Source organism: Pan paniscus, chromosome 4 (assembly GCF_029289425.2).
Source record: "Pan paniscus chromosome 4, NHGRI_mPanPan1-v2.0_pri, whole genome shotgun sequence".
Lineage (NCBI taxonomy): Eukaryota > Metazoa > Chordata > Mammalia > Primates > Hominidae > Pan > Pan paniscus.
In genome coordinates this window covers 168815690-168835030 of record NC_073253.2, presented here as the reverse complement: position 1 = coordinate 168835030, position 19341 = coordinate 168815690, and the positions used below count along the sequence as shown (strand labels likewise).

General features: G+C 50.2%; 1 long non-coding RNA gene across 1 annotated transcript; it reads right to left on the bottom strand.

The window, feature by feature from the left end:
• Positions 1-1937: 1937 nt before the first annotated feature.
• On the bottom strand, positions 1938-18285 carry LOC130541555 (uncharacterized). Its single transcript, XR_008955625.1, has 3 exons — positions 18191-18285; positions 6076-6233; positions 1938-2196 (listed from the first exon to the last, which is right to left on the bottom strand). It is a non-coding gene; the product is annotated as an uncharacterized LOC130541555 (long non-coding RNA).
• Between the last annotated feature and the right edge of the window lie 1056 nt (positions 18286-19341).

The window sequence follows — 19341 nt, the reverse complement described above, 5'->3', positions numbered from 1 at the left end:
GGCCCCACTAAGGCAGCTGGCCTTAGTGCTGCCATGCTGAGAGCTCTGGGAGGGGCATCCCAGGGCAGACAGGCCCAGGCCAGCCACCCTGCCCCAGGCATTTCCCAGGACTCATCAGGCACCCAGCGGCCCCTCTCAGCAGTGAGCAATACCAGAAATCTGCCAGCTGGCTACTAACTGGGTCACAAGAGAGTATTGCTGTCTCACTCAGGGTGCGTTCCATTTCCTTCAGCACTTGGGCCAAGTAAGGCTGCGTTCACAGGCCACAAGACCCAAGGGAGATGGAAATCAGCTCACAGATGCTGAGCTGACTGCACACCAGGCAGTGTGCAAAGCACCTTACATATATAACTCACTTAATCCTCATCCCTGACTGCACGAGGTAGGCACTATTATTAACCCCACTTTACAGATAAGAAACTGAGGCGCAGGAAGTTGAAAATTTTGCCCAGACCAACATGTACAACTTCAAATCCAGACAGCCTGGCCGCTCTGCTCCTACTACTCTGCTACCCCATCTCTCAAGAGGGGAAAAGGACTAGCTCCTTGCCCAATCCTGAGGTTGTCAGCATTCTTTTACTGGCAAGGAAAACAAATGGAACTTCAATGAATGTATGTAGAAAGAGAGACTTATTAGCTGACAAAAATCAATAGAGAAAACACAGGTTAGAAGCAGATCTCAGGGCCCACTGGGTCCAGGGAGGCGAAAGCGCCCCTCCTTCTCCGTCTTCCTCCTCCACGTCTCTCTTTGTGCTGTCTTCATTCTTTCCTATTGCAAAAGGGCCTCCTCCCCTGGGCAGGTAGGTGGCTGCCTGCAACTCTCACCTCACCTTCTCACAGATCTGCCTATTTCTATTTTAAAATACAAACAAACCAAAAGCCAGAGAAGGTTCCTGACAGGCCCAGGAAAGGATGTGATTAGCTTAGTCTGGGCCACCTGCCCATTTTTTATGGACTAAATGTTTGTGTGTCTCCAAATTGGTATGTGGAAGGCCTACCCCCAGTGTGACAGTATTAGGAAGTGGGGCCTCTGAAAGGTCATTAGGTTTCAATGAGGTCATGAGGGTGGGGGGATCCATGATGGAATTAGTGCTGTTATAAGAAAAGGAAGAGACACCAGAGTTTTCTCTCCACCATGTGAGGTTACAGCAAGAAGGCAGCTGTCTGCGAGCCTGAAGAGAACCCTTACCAGGAGCCAAATCTGCCAGCACCCTGATCTTGGACTTCCAGAACTGTGAGAAATAAATTCCTGTTCCTGAAGCCACTCAGTCCGTGGGATTCTATTAGCAGTCGGGACTGACTTGGACACTGTTCCTGGAACAACGCTAGTGGCCTGGGGAAGCTGGGCCCTGGGACTGGTGCAGGGAGGGCCACAGTCCCAGCCTATAGCAGCTGAAGCTGCATTTGTCCCCAGGAAGAGGACATCACAGACACAACCCCAGAGGCAGTGGGAGGGGGCATGATTCATTGGGAGCAAGGCAACAGTCTAACAGGGCCCATCTGTGCCCAGGAGTGGAAGAAGCTCCTGGCCATGAAGAGAGCCCTCACCAGAAGCCAAACCTACCAGGACCTTGATCTTGGACTTCCAGCCTCCTCCCTGGAAACATGGGACAGCACATATGGGTGGTCTCCCTTCTTGAGCAAGGCCTGAGTCTTCACCCAGGATCCAACTAGACTGAAAAGAACTGTCTCTTTAACAGCACTCCATCAGCATTCAGAGAAAAGAGATTTCCACCTGGTGTTTTTAACCAGCACAACCTCCTTCTACACCCTAACCCATAGAGGGCCCTGGGACCAGTATAAGAAGTGTGGGGGTTAAGCTGGGACTGCTAGAAGGAGCAGCAGCGCCATGGGAGCCGGGCAGGAGGGTCCCCTCTTGACCTGCTGATTGCAAACACTGCAGCCGGGGAGACACTCACTCAGGCCACGCTGGGGAAGCCCAGGGGAGGCGCGTGTCCTCATTCTGCTAAGGCGATGGGGCTCAGGCACAGGACAGGCGATTTGACATCAGAAAATCCTGCAGGGGCCTGGCCTGGTCTCTAGATGCACATCCTCCCCTTCAGACCCATCCCACACTCACCCAGCCCCGGGCTCCGGCCACTCCATGGACCCCGTGGCAAAGGCCTGATGTGTCCTCAGTGAATCCAGGTCAGAGAGCGGTCGAGCAGCAACTTGGGGAGCCAAGTGGATGAAAATCTGGACAAGAGAACAAAGCCAACCTGTTGGCCAAGGAAACTCAATCCGATTATGCCCCAGAGCCCCCCGTGGCTGGGAGCAGCCGTGTGACAGAGAAGAAAGGGCGCTTTCATGGGCCCGGCCCTGCCTGCCGGCAAATGGGCCCCACGAGTGCCCTGCCCCTTCTCCAGCGGCCCCACGGGATTGTCTGGGTGTGGGGAAGGAACCCCTCCATTGAGTCTCAGAGGAGACAGGATGGGGGAGACGGGCATCAGGATAAGCCTTGGCCAATGAATACCTTCAAGGTTAAGGCTCTGGAGATTAAAAAAAAAAAAAAAAAAAAAAAGCCTGTGCACGTTTGTCCTGGAAATTGGCTCATGGACAGATTAAATTTAGGAGTAACTGGGGCAGATACGCAGGGAAGCATGTTTCCTTAATGAGCCTGTCTTTATTTAACTGCTTAATCATTTACTGGGCCAAAAAATCTGGAGGTGACTCCAAAAGTCACGATGGTTAAGACAGTGACGGATTGAGCCCTCGTCGGGCCATTTCAGGGCCTGGCTCTGGTGACATCAATTCCCTGCTCCTGTCCTTGTCACCCCTGATGGGGCAAGGAGGGGCTACACTCACCGCCAGGATAACCCCAGCGTGGGTTATCAGCCACTTGGTTCCAGAACAGTTTTGCTTTGCCATTTCATTGTCCTCAAAGGGAGGCTCCTGGGATGGGCAATGTTGATTTGGGTGAGGCTTCCTCTTCTTGCCCTGACACCTCCTTCCTCCAGCCTCCTTCATTGCCTCTACTTCACTTCTCATTCACTCATTCATTCATTCATTTGTTCAACTGTTTACACTAACATATGCCATGCACTGTGAGAAAGCCCAGGAGACACAGTGTGGCAAAGCCCGACGTAGCGGTTGCCCTCGTGAAGCTGCTTACGGTCCCGTGGGGAAGGCCGATTTTAATCAAGTAATTCCAAATTCGATCTTTACAACTGCAGTAAATGCACTGAAGAAAAAGTGAAGAAAACTGGGCCCAGGGTAGAAGGAGGGGGGTGATGCGTAGCCGGAGCACGGGGCAATTTTAAGGCAGAAAAACAATTCTGTATGGTACCGTAATGATGGGTGTGGAGACAACGCATTTGCCAAAACCCGTAGAACTGTCTAACACAGAGAAGGAACCCTAAAGTAAACTATGAACTGGAGCTAATAATAGTGTATCAATATGGGTTCACCCATTGTAACAAATGCACCACACCAATGCAAGAGGTTAGCAATGGGGCAGACAACTGGGAGAGTGGGCGGAGGGGATATACTGAAAGTTTCTGTATTTTCTGCAAACCTAAAACTGCTCTAAAAAAATAAGGTCTACTTGTTTAAAAAGTGAAGAGAGCTATGAGATGATATTAAGGAACTTATCTACACTTGGGGGTCTGCAGAGGTGCTACTCGAAACCGGACTCGGATTGACCTTCATCTGGCCATGGCTGCAGGGTCTGCCTGCAGGTCTCCTTTCCTCTGCAGGGTGTGGGGACCCACTGTTTAGTGAGTGCCTGTCACCTGCAGCTCATCACCGGGCACTGCCCACCTGTTCCATTTGTGATGTGGGGGTGATCTTCTGGGGGTATACTAGAACTAAGATAAGGAAGGCGAGGGGAAGCAAAAGGGTATAGCTCGGAACAACAGAGCCAGCATCAAAACATAATTTTATATTTTTGGAAGACAAAAAAAACCCTTTCATTTCATAATACAAATTGTGGGAAAGTTGGACAAAGTGTTCTTGGCTGGTAAATGTGCATGAAATACTTATCAGTGGGGCGGTATAGAAAGGTGGAGTCTTCCACAAGGAAGGCAGAGATGTCTGTGTTTAGCAAAAGGGACATGGGCTAGAAAAGTTTGGAAACACTGCACCATCTCATGTGAACTCACTGCCACATGGTGAGCGAGATAACAGAGTCTTTGCTTTCCAGAAGGGTCAACCGAGGCTCAAAAAGTTTATGTCACATGCTCATGTCACACAACTAATAAATTGCAGGGGCAGAATTGGAACTCCAACTAGACACACAAATGTAATATCCATCACTGCTGACAGGGTCGTGTAGAGGGCTCTAGTGGACATTAGGGGCATTCTTTGGGGGACTTAAATTCATGGACAGAGTGTCAACTGGGGATTGGGTTCTGGGCTCGTCACCCTCTGCCTTGATAGCATGTGTGGGACAATGGCAGGGAGTCCCCCGTGGCAGACAGTCCTTCAGGAGAGAGAGGAACCTGTGGTCTTGATGCAGTCTAGATGCTGGGGGCACCAGCCTAGGAAGTAGAGTAAAAGCCTCATTCGTCTGGACATCACTAACGCTGTGGGACACTGTGACCCTGACCTGGGCTGAGCTGAAGTCCAGGCTGCTCCTAGGTGCTAAGAAAGGGCTATAGAGCAAGTGATGGAATAAGATGGGTGAGAGAACCCTTAACCAATTTCAGCTAACTCTGCAAGTGTTTTGGATATTTGCATCTAAAAGAAAACTAGGTGTGATCAGACACAGCGGCTCCCGCCTGTAATCCCAGCACTTTGGGAGGCTGAGGTTGGAGGATGGCTTGAGGCCAGGAGTTCAGTGAGCATGATCACACCACTGCACTCTAGTCTTAGTGACCGAGCAAGCCCCTGTCTCAAAAGTCAATCAATCAATCAGTGTAGGAGCAAATAAAATCATGTAGTGGATGATTTCAAATGCATGTTCCCCTCTTTCTCCAAAAAGCAGATCCAAGGGGACTTCCACTAGGCTATGTGTCATTAGCAGTGTTAGGACATGAAAACAATAAGCATGACACAACATAGTGGGACTTGGTGCAGTCCCATTGGGCTCTTTGCCATGGTGGACATGTCCCCATCTGCACTGTCCAATAGAGTAGCCACTCTCCAGATGTGGCTACCGAATACCTGTGATGTGGCTACTGTGCAGAAGGAACTGTGCTTAATTTAACTTAATTATCTGCTGAAAGTAAATAGCCACAGGTCTCAACTGGCTACTGCTTCAGACAACACAGACTTAGATGGTTCCCTGAGGTGGTGTGACTTCTCTCCCTGTTTAGTTCAAATTCTTCCTCTGAAGGCTGCAGCCTAGCAGCAGCTCACCTCCATGGGATGGCCCACTGTCCCAGAGGCTTGCATGCCTCCTGAATTGGCACAAAAGCCCGGGAGGGAGGCCCATGAGAATACCTGTGGCCCAGAGGAGAAAGGGACTTGCCCCAGGTCTCGCAGCTCTGAGGGGGCAGAATGGGACTCAGATGTGAGGCCCCCGAGGCCCGTGTTTTCACCTATGCCCTTGTGCTCCAAGCTACCTGGCAGAAGAGGCATTTATTTCTCCAGTCAGCAAGCAAGACTGGCTGGCTTAGGATGGCCCTTCTGGCTACTGAGAGCTATAAGAAATAAACATTTGCTACCAACAAACAAATATAAATACATACATATGTATATGCACACGTGTGTGTGTGTGTATCAAGCACCAGGCCCTGGGGCCACCACACTGCAGAGAATGGTCAGGCTCCCTCCTGCCCCGTCTGGAGCTTCCAGCCCAGTGAGCACACCACAGGCACCCAGCTGCCTGAGCTGTGAGGATGGGGCTTTGGAGACAAGGGGACAAGCCAGGAGTCCTTGAGTCCCTAGTATCTGATTCCCAAAAGGCACTCTGCACTTAAAAAAGAAAATGAGAAAAGAAGGAAGAAAATAAATGAGTTTCAACTGACAAATAGGCTTGGGAATCACTGAAAACAATATTTCTCCTCCAGGAGTCTGACAAATGCTCCTTAGCATCTTAAAGAAAGGGACAGGGAGGAGAGAGGCAGTCGGAGGAGTGGACAGAGGCCTGGATTTAGCCTGTGTCACTCCAAGTCCTTGCTCTGTCCCACTTACCAGCTGGGTGACTTTTGGGAGGAGCCTCTCCAAGAGTAAGTCTGTGCATCTGTGAAACAGGAATGAAGTGAGTACTACGTCTTTTATACGCCAGGGTGCGGGTCTGCGCCCGGTCTTGGGTGATGCTCAGTGAATTACCAAGTCTCTTTTTCTTTCACCTGGTTGGGAAGTGGAGGGCAAGGAGGGGAGGGGAATAAAGGGAGGTTGAACAATGATTATCTGTCTGGCCAGCCTGGGCAGGCCTTGACCATTAGGTAAGGAACGGGGACCTCTAATTAGCAGTCACCTGCCTCCTTGCAGAGCATGCAGTATCCTGGACAAGCGGAACTGAGCAAAGCCCATGCACTCGGCCCCAAACCTCCCAGCTCTTCACCTGCCCAGGGTTCTATCCCAGCTTGGTGTCCTTGCCTGCAAGCACAGGGTAGCTTCACAGCGAGACCTGGCCTGCCCTGCAAGTCCACACAACAGGAGCCCACCATGGCCCAAGCCATGCCGACCACACCAAGTCCTGCAGGAGAATGTGAGCGACCTCCCGGGGCCATGAGGCAAGCCGTTAGGAACGAGCATTGACACACCCTCCAGTTTTCTGGCAGAGGCAAAATTAAAATGTAACACCACCTCCCCGAGGCCACCTCTTTGGATGGTAAATCAGGAAACCTGGGCTGAGTTCTGGTTTTACAAACTTTCTGGCTGTGGACACAGTCACCTCCTTTCACATCCTATGTCCTAGGTAAAAGACACTAGGAAAGCAAATTCACCTATCCAAGCTTCCATTTCCTCATCAGAAAAATGAAAGTGAAAGGCCGGGCGCGGTGGCTCACGCCTGTAATCCCAACACTTTGGGAGGCCGAGGCGGGCGGATCACGAGGTCAGGAGATCGAGACCATCCTGGCTAACACGGTGAAACCCCATCTCTACTAAAAATACAAAAAAATTAGCCAGGCGTGGTGGCAGGTGCCTGTAGTCCCAGCTACTCGGGAGGCTGAAGCAGGAGAATGGCGTGAACCTGGGAGGCAGAGCTTGCAGTGAGCCAGGATCGCGCCACTGCACTCCAGCATGGGCGACAGAGCGAGACTCTGTCAAAAAAAAAAAAAAAAAAATGAAAGTGAGGATACCTACCTCTCCTATTTGGGCAGTACTGGGCTTACAGTAAGGATCCGCTAGGCTGGTGGTCTTCAGAGTGTGATCCCGGGACCAGCAGCACCAGCATCACTTGGGAACTTGTTAGAAATGCAAATTCCTGGGTCCCACCTCAGACCTGCTGAATCAGTAACTCTGGGGGTGGGACCCAGCAATTTATGCCTTAATGAGACCACCAGGGATTTCTGACACTTGCTCAAGCTTGCCAAGCACTGCATTAAGTGGTAGCTGTCTGGGGGTTGTTGATATTCTCAAAAACCCTGCAAGCTGAGTCTGACTATAGCAAGGCTTGTGGTCAGACAAACAAGGGAGAAGTCCTGTTATCTCCACTTTTCGCCAGTGGCCTCAGGCAAGCTGATTGGTCTCTCTGAGCCTCAGCTTTCTCATCCTCCAAATGGGAGTAATACTTGACTGACAGATTGCCCTAAAGCACCTCAGCTTACGTAAAGCCCTTATCTGGGCGCCTGGAACATTAGAACTGCTTGCTAACTAGAAGTTACTATTATTGCTGTTGTGGTTATTGTTTTCTTCTTAAACCATCAGGTGCCAGAGGTTTTTGTTTCTTTTTTTTTTTTTTTTTTTTTTTTGAGACAAGGTCTTGCTCTGTCACCCAGGCTGGAGTGCAGTGGAGCAATCTCGGCTCACTGCAAGCTCTGCCTTCCAGGTTCACGCCATTCTCCTGCCTCAGCCTCCCGAGTAGCTGGGACTACAGGCACCCGCCACTACGCCCGGCTAATTTTTTTGTATTTTTAGTAGAGACGGGGTTTCACTGTGTTAGCCAGGATGGTCTCGACTCCTGACTTCGTGATCCGCCTGCCTCGGCCTCCCAAAGTACTGGGATTACAGGCATGAGCGACAGCGCCCAGCGCCAGAGATTTTTGTTTCTAAAAATGGTCAAGTTTCTCTGGCATAAATCTCCGCTCATACTGCCATCATACCCCAAAGAAAGTCCCCAAAAGGACTGGCAAGTAAATTGCCAAAGGGCCCTCTGCTACCCATCAGATGGTGGGCTTTCCAAGTTTGAATAAGGCAGAGGATTTCAATTACCCAGGATTACAAAGGAGGGCCTCGGATGCACCATATGGCCCAGGCCTGGCCGCCCATCGTCCTGCATGATCGGAGACTCTCGTGTGAGATATTAACATAATATCCCTTCCAAAAGCGATTACAGAGTTGCAGGCAGCAGAATGTCATTTGGTGGCCGTGGCCCGCTCTCATCAGCAGCGATGACTAAACAAGCTAATCAAATCAGCACAAATTTGCACACAAGCCCAGCCGCTGGGCCTGGATATCATTTCGGTGAAGGCATAATCCTGCCTAGGATGACTTGACTAATGGGCTCCTGGTGGGCAGCCAGGCCAGCCTGCAGGGCGAGGGTGGCAGCACCCACAGGCAGCCACAGCCAGGGGCCCGGAAGGTACAGAGGCTGTGGGAGCAAACAGCAAACAGAGGGGGAGGAGAGGCAGGGAAGACACCTGTGCATTCATCACTCCAGTCTCAGTATGGGTGTATGTGCACGCGCGCACGCGTGTGTGTGTGTGTGTGTGTGTGTGTGAGGCCGCCCCATGCACCTCCCCTAGCTTCCTGAGAACACTGGCTACAGAGCTGCTTTGTTTCAAGCCTCAGTTCTGTATTTTACTGAGTGTCCTTGAGCAAGATACTAAACATCTCTGAGCTCAGTGTCCTCATTCATAAAAATGGGGATAGTGTTTGATCTTAATTACTGAGGCTGCTATGAGGATTCAATAAAATAATATAAATAAAGTCCATCACGCAGTGTCTAATGCAAGGAGTATTCAGTGAATGGCAATTGTTACAACTATTATTACTGTTCAACAGTCTTCACCATGGACCTTCCACGGGTCAGGCCCAGGTCCTGGGAATGTCAAATTAAGGAAGGCCCTGTACTTGCCTCAAGGTGTGCATAATAAAATGGGGTGATGGACCCATAACCAGATAGTCACGCTATCCTGTGGGAAGTGCTGTGGGAGTCGCAGGGGGCTGAGAGCAAAGCGGGGGTGCCTTCACCCTGGGGCCCCAGGAAATGGTGCTAGAGAAAGTGAGGCTACAGGTGAGTTCTGGACACTGAGTGGAATTTCCATAGCAGCCTGGCCAGGAAGTGGGAGCCCCGTGAGAGGGCAGACAGGTGCCTAGTGTGAGGGATGGAAACTGGGGGCGTTTACCTTCCTGCTTACACGCCAGCAGGCCATCTGCCGAAAGACTGAGGGCTTCTCAAGTATGAGGCAAGATCAGAACTTGCAGCAATGTCTGAAGAGGCTGGGATAAAGAGGACACATTTCCAGGTGTGTAAATGACAGAGGGTGCAGAGGGAGGCATTGCAGGTCCTCAGGAATAAAAAGGTAGTAGGGGAGGTGCCCACTGGCAGCCTGGAGGACTGGCTTCCTGCACGTTTTGGGGCAAGCCCCGCCCTGTCTCTACACTCCATTTGCAGAGTGGAGGGCCAGCAGGCTCAATGCCTCCCACCTGCACTGACTTTCCTTCTATTCCACAACATTGCCACAGCCTAGGAAGCCTGCAGCATTCATGACTTAATACTTGTCTCCCAAACAGCAACCTCTTAAAACCTAAATCACTAACTTAAAGGAGGTCTTTATAATGTTACTGTCATTAATGAGCTGGGACCATTTGCCACTGATAGAAGGTAACAGTAGAAATAAAATGAAAACTGAATGAGGAAGGTTACATGCTTTAGTTAGAGGCTGGTCCTTCCTAAACACTTGGAGGGGTGGGTGAAAGGAGACTGGCAAGTGTTAGGGGACGTGTTAAAGAAACGCCAGCACCAAGGTGAGACCCTTCTCCCTGCGTGATCACAGGCTTGAAGGAGAACTGAAGAGGGACTGCAATCCTCACTGCTTAACATGTTATTTAGAACCAGGCTTATGCACCATCTCCCTGTCCTCGCAGACCCCGAGTAATCACCCCCATCTATTGCCCCCCCCCTACACACACACTTTGGGAAATGCTGGTCCCAATAATCTGGATAAGCTATAAGCCCTTCGACGCTGTGAATTCAACACTTCGGAATAGGTAGGAGTGACTGGATGTGAACCACCAGGTCACTGCACCTGTCCTCCTCTCTGAGCCCCTCCCTAGTCCTACCCAATGAATGCAGACCTGGTGCCACTCCTGGGAGGTGCTGAGCCCAGCCATGGGGCCCTGGTATGGTTCCATAGATGGCAGTGCTCAGTGTGGTCTCCTCAGATTCTTGGCTGGAGGCATCTCAGGAAGGCCATCCCGCGACCCTCTCATGGTCCTACATCAGGGATATCTGTTTCCATGGCCTCCCTTCACCCACCAGCCCAGCTCAACCCCTACCTGCAACTCTAGCCCTGTGACTTCCTTCACCCCTCGCTCCCAAAATGAAGGCAAAGCTCACCAAAGGCCAAGGCTGCCCTGACTACCCAGCTCCAACTGGTTGCCTCATCCGACTCCCCAGCTGCCTCCCTTTTCTCCAAAGACCTGGCTTCAAATTCTACCTCTGCTACTTGCCTGCTGGGATCTTGGACCACTTGCTTCACCTCTCTGAAACTCAGTCTCCTCATCTGCATCTTTGTCTCATCAGCTACAATGTAACTGATCCCATGAGTTTTTATTTTTTGAGAATCAAGTGAAATGATGTAGGCAAACTCACTGAAATGCTGCTCAAGGGACTGAACAAATGAATGAGTGAATAATTGAATGAATGAATGAATGAACCTAGGAGGCTTCTAATAGATGAAGAACTGGATGCAAAGTCTAGAGACCAGGATTCAAGCCCCAGTCCAGAACTTTTCCTTCCTGAGCTTTAGTTTCCCTAACTGCCAGCAAAAAGATTAAATTTAGATGACCACAGAGATTGTTTCCAACTTTAAATGCTAAACTATGATTCAGGGTGTGAGACCAGCAAGCATACTTTTGCAAGCCCTTGCACAAAACCCAAAGCACAGGCTACACCTATAATTTCTCCAAAGCTGGGAGGCATAGGCAGGAAGGAGGTTGGCTGAAGAGTCAAGGCCAGATGAAAAAGCAGTCTCTCTTTTGCAGCAGAGTTGGCAAATGTTTAATAGCGCAGGTAAAAATCACAGCCCTGCCATTTCCTAGCTGTGCAATTATCTGAAGAAAGTAATGTGAGTTGCGGGCCTCAGTTTTCCTCATCAGGATAATGGGCATAATTTTACCATCCTCCCTGGCATGTTATGAGGATGGAAAGAGAGTGTTGACTCTTACCACTTGCTCATTCTTGCTTCCTACATGTAGCAAACTCTCAACAAATGGTAATATGCTTACTTTTAACATTTTAAATGACTGTTATCCTGTTATAAGCAACAACCTTCACATTGAATACAACAGTCTAAAACGAAAGGCAGGAAGGGCCCTTTAGTGATGGCAAAGGAGTTTGGAGTTGCTCTGTTCTTCCACATCCTCCCCCCACACACACCTGGTCACCTGACGCAGCCAAACCTGCATAGGCCCAGAGGGATGGCAGAGGCGACCCTGCTGAGAGAGGAGCCCGGTCTTAGGGATGGACAGTGGCCCTGTCCAGCTCCTGCCCCTTCTCAGTCCAGCTGAGCACACTCTGCCCTGGGCCCCTGGAGGCTGGTGTGGAGACCCCCAGCCCTCACCCTTCACACACTCACATCCCTGACACCTCTCAGGCCCACGTCACAACCTCAATAGACAGAAATTGAACATGCGCAGGCAGATGTGTGTGTTGGTGAGCACACAGCGGGCTGAGAGTTTACTAATATCAGAGGGAAGATGAGACCCCGAGTCTGAATCCTGCTGCCACCAACTCTGCAACCAGTGCAAATGACTCCACCCCTCCGGGCCTCAGTTTCCTCCTCTGTAAATGAGGAATTGTTGTAAGAATGAAGTTAAAAACCATGCAGGGAGCCCAATTAGCACAGAGTCCGGGTCACAGTTCACACTCCATCGATCCCGTCTTTTTAAAAACATTTTTAAGGGATCGCAGGTATATTTCCCTTCCCTACCTCACAGGTGGAAACCTGGGATTAGTAAAGTAGAAATCAGGAAGGAAACGTCGGCTCTTAACAGCTCCCTGGCTTTCTGAGCGAGGAAGCAGTACAACAACTTGTGAAATAGGGTTAAAGAAGGGCCCTTTCAGCCTGACTGCAAATTTGAGTCGCCTGGGAAGGTTTGGAAAACCCAGTGCGGGGGCCACATCCCTGGCCAGCTACTTCAGACCCCCTGGGGTGGCAGGGGTGGAGGATTATGTTAGCCTCCCCAGGGACTTTCAGTGTGGAGCCAGGCTTGAGAACCAAAGGTTTAGATCCAAAGGATGAGCTTGGGTTCAGACCAGACCAGCCCAGGTTGAATCCTGGCTCTATTCCTTATCAGTGTGGTCCTGTACGAGCCACTCAATGCACTCGAGTCTTGGTGCTTTAATTTGTGCAAAAAAATGGGAATGATATAGAGATTCAGTGAGACATCCGGTGAAAGCATGAGGCCAGGCATATATTAAGCACTCAATAAATGAGAGCCTCCTACCCTATGGGGCCTTCCAACCAATTTATATGTACAACAGATAGGACATTTAGTGAAGGCAAATGCAGCCGCAAACCATTACACGACCATTACATTTACCTATGTATTTATTTATTTTCATTTGCTTGTTGATGTTTGTTAAACCCTACTTTGTTGTATTAATAGAAAAAAATGTAAGACTGCCAGGTATGTCTGCATTACAAATATCTATCCTGAAGTTATTCAAAATAGCACCTTTCGCTAGCAGATGTGACTGCCTGTGGTTTGGTTCCCCATTATTGAAAGGGACATCTAGCCGGGCACAGTGGCTCATGCCTGAATCCCAGGACTTTGGGAGTCCAAGGCGGGCAGATCACCAGAGGTTGGGAGTTCGAGACCAGCCTGACCAATATGGAGAAACCACATCTCTACTAAATATACTAAATTAGTGGGATGTGGTGGCGCATGCCTGTAATCCCAGCTACTTGGGAGGCTGAGGCAAGAGAATTGCTTGAACCCAGGAGGCAGAGGTTGCGGTAAGCCAAGATTGTGCCATTGCACTCCAGACTGGTCAACAAGAGCAAAACTCCATCTCAAAAAAAAAAAAGAAAGAAAGAAAGAAAGGGACATCTCTTTGAGCTATGTAGTGGAGCTGGGTGCTAATGAAGTCAGGCGGGCCTGATCCCCTGTGACAGCTGCTCCTTCCCATGTTCTCAGATGGGCCCTCATGCCCACCAGCCATTTGCTTGGTATTGGGAGGAGCTGCTTTGGGACCCTGCAAACCTGTCCTGGTTACAGAGACAATCACAGCTCACAGGCCATCAGTGCCTGGTGCAGGGTGGCTGGCAGAATGTTCCAGAAAGGACAGTGCATGGAGGAGGACTCAGGAGAGCCAGGTTCCAGGCTTGACACTGGTGAAGCTCACTGGCTATGTGGCTCAAGCAGCTCCTTCTGCCTCTCTGAACCTCAGTGTCCCCTCCTCTCTAAAATGGGGATGGCCAAGACTGCCTGCCTACTCCACCCAGTCCTCATGCGGTTTCAGGGTAAAAAGGGTGGAGGGCACTGGATTTGTTTGCTGTGGCTGCTGTGACAAACTACCACAAACTGGGTAGCTTCAAACAACCATTTATTATCGAAGCATTCCAGAGACCAGAAGTCCAAAGTCAAAGTGTGGGCGGGGCTGCACTCCCTTTGCAGGCTCCGGGGGAAAATCCTTCCTTCCTCCTCCAGCTTCTGGTGCTTGTTAGCATCCCTTGGCTTGTGGCTGCATCTCTCCAATCCCTGTCTCCAGTCATTATCTCTGCTTCTCCTGTCAGGCTTCTCCTCTCTGCGTGTATTGTAAGGACACTTGTCATTGGATTTAGGGACCACACAGATAATCCAAGATGACTGCATCTCAAGATCCTTAACTTAATTACGTCTGCAAAGACCCCTTTTCCAAATGAGGTAACATCCATGAGTTCCTGAGATCTGGATGTGGGCATATCTTTTTTTCCAGTGGCAGGGAGCAGCGTCAACACTCAGCCCGCTGCAAGCAGCTCGTAAGTCATTTTAGTGAACATGAACTGCATCCTGTTGCTAGGGGCAGTAGATTTAAGAGTGCATGCCAGCCTGATGGGTTGGTGACGGTGTCCTGGAGAGTAAGAGCACATGATAAAGGAGCAGCTGGTATCTGCCAGGCAGTGCACTGAGTACTTTGACAATTTATCTCATTTTATCTTCACAGCAAGATACATTTATCTTCCCCTTCCTCAGATGGGGAAACTACCTGAGGCTCAGAAGCACGAAGTGACTTGGCCGAGGTCACTCTCACAGTAAGAAGTGGAGCTGGCATTTGAACCCAGGCAGGCTGTGATTTCACAGGCCATGCTCATAAACACTGCTATCCACTGCCTCCCACAGATACAAGCGGGCCTGAGGTTGGCAGGGAAAGAGGCCACAACTAAGGACCACATGTGGCAGGAGGCCTCATAGGTCATATCCGTGCGTAGTTACAACAATAATGGTAACTAATGTTAATAATCACAATAATAATCACAGCTAATGATGATGACACTAACATTACATGTGGTGTTGTGATCATGGGATCTTCCTACAGCCAGACACCGTGCTGTGTGCTTTTAATGTATTATCTCATTTAATCTCACTAGCACTGCGAGGAGGAACGTACTGTTATCCCCATTTACAGGCTGGCCCAAAAATCCATGGACTGTAATATGACAACTCACAAAAACAAAGAACTCACAGGGAGAAAAGAACAGGGTGGAGAAGCCACAAAGCTGGGGCAAATTACTAAAAAGAAATGTGTTTCAGAATGTCCTGGTTTTCAGCTTGGCCCTTGCCCCCTCACTGAGTAAGACTGCAGTACCTTGCTGTCTGCATCTCATTTCCAGAGAGGGCTCAAGGAAGCCCCAAGTCCAGTCTGCCCAGAACCGAGCATGTCATCTCCCTCCCCAAGACGCCCCAACCGCCGCAATCCTTGTCCATCAGGCATCCAGGCCAGAAACTCTGGCTGCGCCCCCCTCCCCAATGGTCCCCAGCAAGTAGGTAACATCCTGCTGATTTTAACTCCTGTGCAGCCCTCAAATGCACAACTGCCTCCCATTCCTGCACAGTGCCCCAGTTCAGGCCTTCACCACCTTGTTCCTGGGCCACTGCCCAAGTCTCCCCCGACTGCTGTCTGGACTTCTAATACTGTTCCAACTCCCCACTCATTAAATCCATCCCCCTCTCATTAGCTGGTGTGAATTGAGGAAAACTGAGTTCCAGCCATGTCATCCTCATACTCATGACCCTTCCAGGCCCTCAGGACCTAGTTCAAACTCCTTAACTGCATGTACAGTACATGCCATTATCACCTGCCACTTCCTCCCTTTTCATCCTTACCTTCCACCCCTCCTTCAATCATGACTCAGCTCCCCAGCACTGACCTGGTTGTAGCTCCCCATCTACAATGTACTGTTTGCACCTCAGGGCCTTTGCACAGGCAGGTCTCCCTGAGGAAATGCCATTCCCACCTTCCTGGTCTCTCTGTCCCATTTTCCAGCTTGCATACTCTTTGAGGGCAGGGACTGTGTCTGTCTTGTTCACAGTTTTATCCATAGTCTCAGGATAAAGCCTGGGTCATAGGAGGGGATTTTTTTTGTTTCTCTTTTCCTTTTTTTTTTTTTTTTTTTGGTTTTTTGTTTTTTTGAGACACAGGCTTAGGCTGTCACCCAGGCTGGAGTAAAGTGGGGTGATCTCGGCTCACCGCAACCTCCGCCTCCCGGGTTCAAGCGATTCTCCTGCCTCAGCTTCCCGAGTAGTTGGGACTACAGGTGTGCACCACCATGCCCAGCTCATTTTTGTATTTTTAGTAGAGACAAGTTTCACCATGTTGGCCAGGCTGGCCTGGAACTCCTGACCTCAAGTGATCCACCTGCCTCGGCCTCCCAAAGTGCCGGGATTACAGGCAGGAGCCACAGCGCCTGGCCTTTGGGTTTTTTTTTAAATGTTTTAATTAATTGCCAATATTTCAATGTTGGGTGATTTCATAAAAATTCAAATTCAGGCTTCTCTTGAAGATATTGGGATCTGGCAACCCTGAGCCTGGTCCCTGAATGACAAGAATGGGCTGGGTTGGAGTAGCTGCTGCCCCTTCCACCAGGTCACTGGCTGTCCAGTCCTCACTGGCCCACCCAGCCCACTTCGTTCATCTTTGTCACCTGCCTGGCCCTTCTGGTGTTTGAATTTTCAGGTGTCGGACACATCGAATTTAGCTATGAAATCCTTCACTTACGCACATACTTATTTGGTCTCCGATATGTGGCATGCCACATATCGGAGGCCAAATAAGCTGACACTTACATCAGATTAAACCTGCTTTTCTTAGCAAAGAGAGAAACAAGATCAGTCACAAAGAGTCATTTATGCCCACGAGATTTTAAAAAGCACAAGCTGTCCAAAGTCAGCGCAGGCATCCTCATAATGAGGACAGAGGGACGGGTCCTCCTAAGCAGCGCTTCTCCAACTTTAACGTGTGCAGGAGTCACCTGCGGCGTCTGCTAAACTGCAGGTTCCCATGCAGTGGGTCTGGGACAGGGTGTGAGACCACGTTTCTCACCATCTCCCAGGTGAGGACAATACTGCTGGTCCCTGGACCCACTTTCAGTAGCAAGGCTCTGTGACATCCCTGCAACAAACTAGAGGGTCCTAACCCCCGGATACCTCGGCCATCTCCTGGAGGCAGTGCCACCACCCCTCCTGCCTGGACAGAATGTGTTCTAGGTCATTCAGGTATTCTTGGAATCCACCTCTGGTGTCACCACTGGTGCTGAAGGTAGGAAGCCCTGTGCTTGGAATTCCCAGCTGCTTCACTGTGGTCCAGGACAGGGAAACATGGGAAGCAAGGGACACACAGCAAGAGGAGTGGGGTGATGGTGGGGGTGAGGGTGGGGGTGATGAGTAGGGTGGGATGAGGTTGGGTGGGGCGAGAGTGGTGTGAGGATGGGTGGGGTGGCAGGGCCCAGCAATTTATGCCTCTACAGGTGCCCTTCCCATTCCCCACTCCCTACCACCCTTGAGTCCCAAAGTGGGTTGTCTCACGGGGTCTGAGATGCTCCCAGAGGGACCAGAAGACCTGGGATCGAATCAACCTTAGTCACAAACCCCAAATTGCAAGTGTGTTGTTTTGAGCAGCCTTCACAGGCAAGCTCATGTTCCCGGCCTGCATATTATTTTTCCAGGCGGCAGGAGGGAAACCCTTTGCCCTCCCACATCACGGATCTCAGAGGAAGCAGAAAGAAATTGACACAGGCAGAATGGGTCTCAGGGGCTTCTCACCCTGAGCCTGTAAACAGGAAGTGCAGCTATACTCTCAGGAACACCCTGGTGTTTGCCGGTTTGTTTTGCAGCCTTTGGGCCCATTCAGATAAACAGGGGAGAGGACTGCCAGAAACTCACTGAGCCCTTCATGGCACTCCCTATCTCGGCAAGGTTTGGTGATACCAAGGCTGCTGGCCAAAGATTTGCATGGGGGGAGGGATGGGGCCCGTGCTATTGGCTGCAGGGAGGGTCCCACCTTCCCCAAAGTCCCCTTCTGCCATGCCCTGAAAGAAATATTTCTCGGGGCCATCAAGGGTGGAGAAGCCAACCTGTCCCTGGTGGCTGCAGCTGGCGTAAAGCCGGCTGCAGCAGCGGGCAGGAGGAAACAGGAGATGGGGTGCCAGGCCCATATCAGGCTGCCTGCTCTTGGCTTTCATTATTGTCCTATGTTTTCAAAGTACCGGCTCCGGAGGGGGCAGGAGAGGGTAGAGTTTTGAGACTTGTTCGGCCTAGGTATACATAAACAGCAGCAGACAAAATGTCCTTTATCAGCTATTTCCCAGGAAACAGGGAGAAAATTCTTCTCAGCTCCAGATGATTAAAGAAGAGGCTCACCCTTCTGGGAGACAGCCCTCTCTTTTTCCCTCTCCCCTTTGCGGAACACTAAGGCACTGTTCCGGATACCCACCAGGAGGGTCCCTGTTGGAGAGGAGGCAGCCGCAGGGCTGGAGGAGGAGTTCAGCTGCTGAGGTGACCAGTTCCCTGCCAGCCAGGGCACAGAAATTCTTTCCCAGGAAAGGGGATGTTACGTAGCCTGCTGGGTAAACTGGAAATTATTAACCAGGGGATGAGTAGAATCCAAAGGTTTTGAAAACTGGTTATTGGCTCTACTGGGAGTTGCAAGCATGCTAGGGAAAAAAATATCACAAACCTATTTGGAATTATTTTTCCCCCTGAACCAGGAAGAGGCGTGTGTAATAATTCTGTCAAGTGAAGCTCTCCAGTGTTCTTTCCTGCTGGTATGTCAACGGTGGTTTTGTTATTTCTTCACACAGATGGCCAAGGAAACAATGTATTTTTCTTTTCTTTCTTCCTGGTTTTCCCCCCCGCAAAAGAGTTTGAGTCTTTCTAAGCTGGCCATTTCTTATTTTTTTCCTATTTCTGATTTAGATAAAATGGTGACTTCAAAGGGCCTTTGACACCACTTACATCACAGTAGAGTTTGAGGTTCCCTCTCATCATAAAAATAAAATAGGTGCCACCTCCCGCCATGGTCAGTGAGTGTCTGGATCTGCGTGGGCTTCTCCAAGGCATGATGTGTGTGCAGACCACTTAGGGATCATTAGAAGAGCCTGACTCAGCAGTTCAGGGCCCTCGGTGTCGGCATTTCTGACCACTCCCATGGGGTGCCCATGCTGCTGGTTTCTGGACCACTCATTGAGAAGGAGGGCTTCTTCCCCCAATCTCATCTAATCAACCCTCATCTCTGGTTGGCAGGATTTAATTTATTTAAAGAAGCTGAGGGATTTCCCCTTTGAAAGAGAGGCAGACAGGCCTTAAGCAATCCTTTTTTTAATTTTTATTTTTTATGAGATGGAGTTTTGCTCTTACTGCCCAGGCTGGAGTGCAATGGTGCAATCTCGGCTCACTGCAACCTCTGCATCCCGGGTTCAAGAGATTGTCCTGCCTCAGCCTCCAGAGTAGCTGGGATTGCAGGCATGGGCCACCACGCCTGGCTAAGTTTTGTATTTTTAGTGGAGACAGGGTTTCACCATGTTGGCCAGGCTGGTCTCAAATTCCTGACCTCAAGTGATCCACCCACCTCGGCCTCCCAAAGTG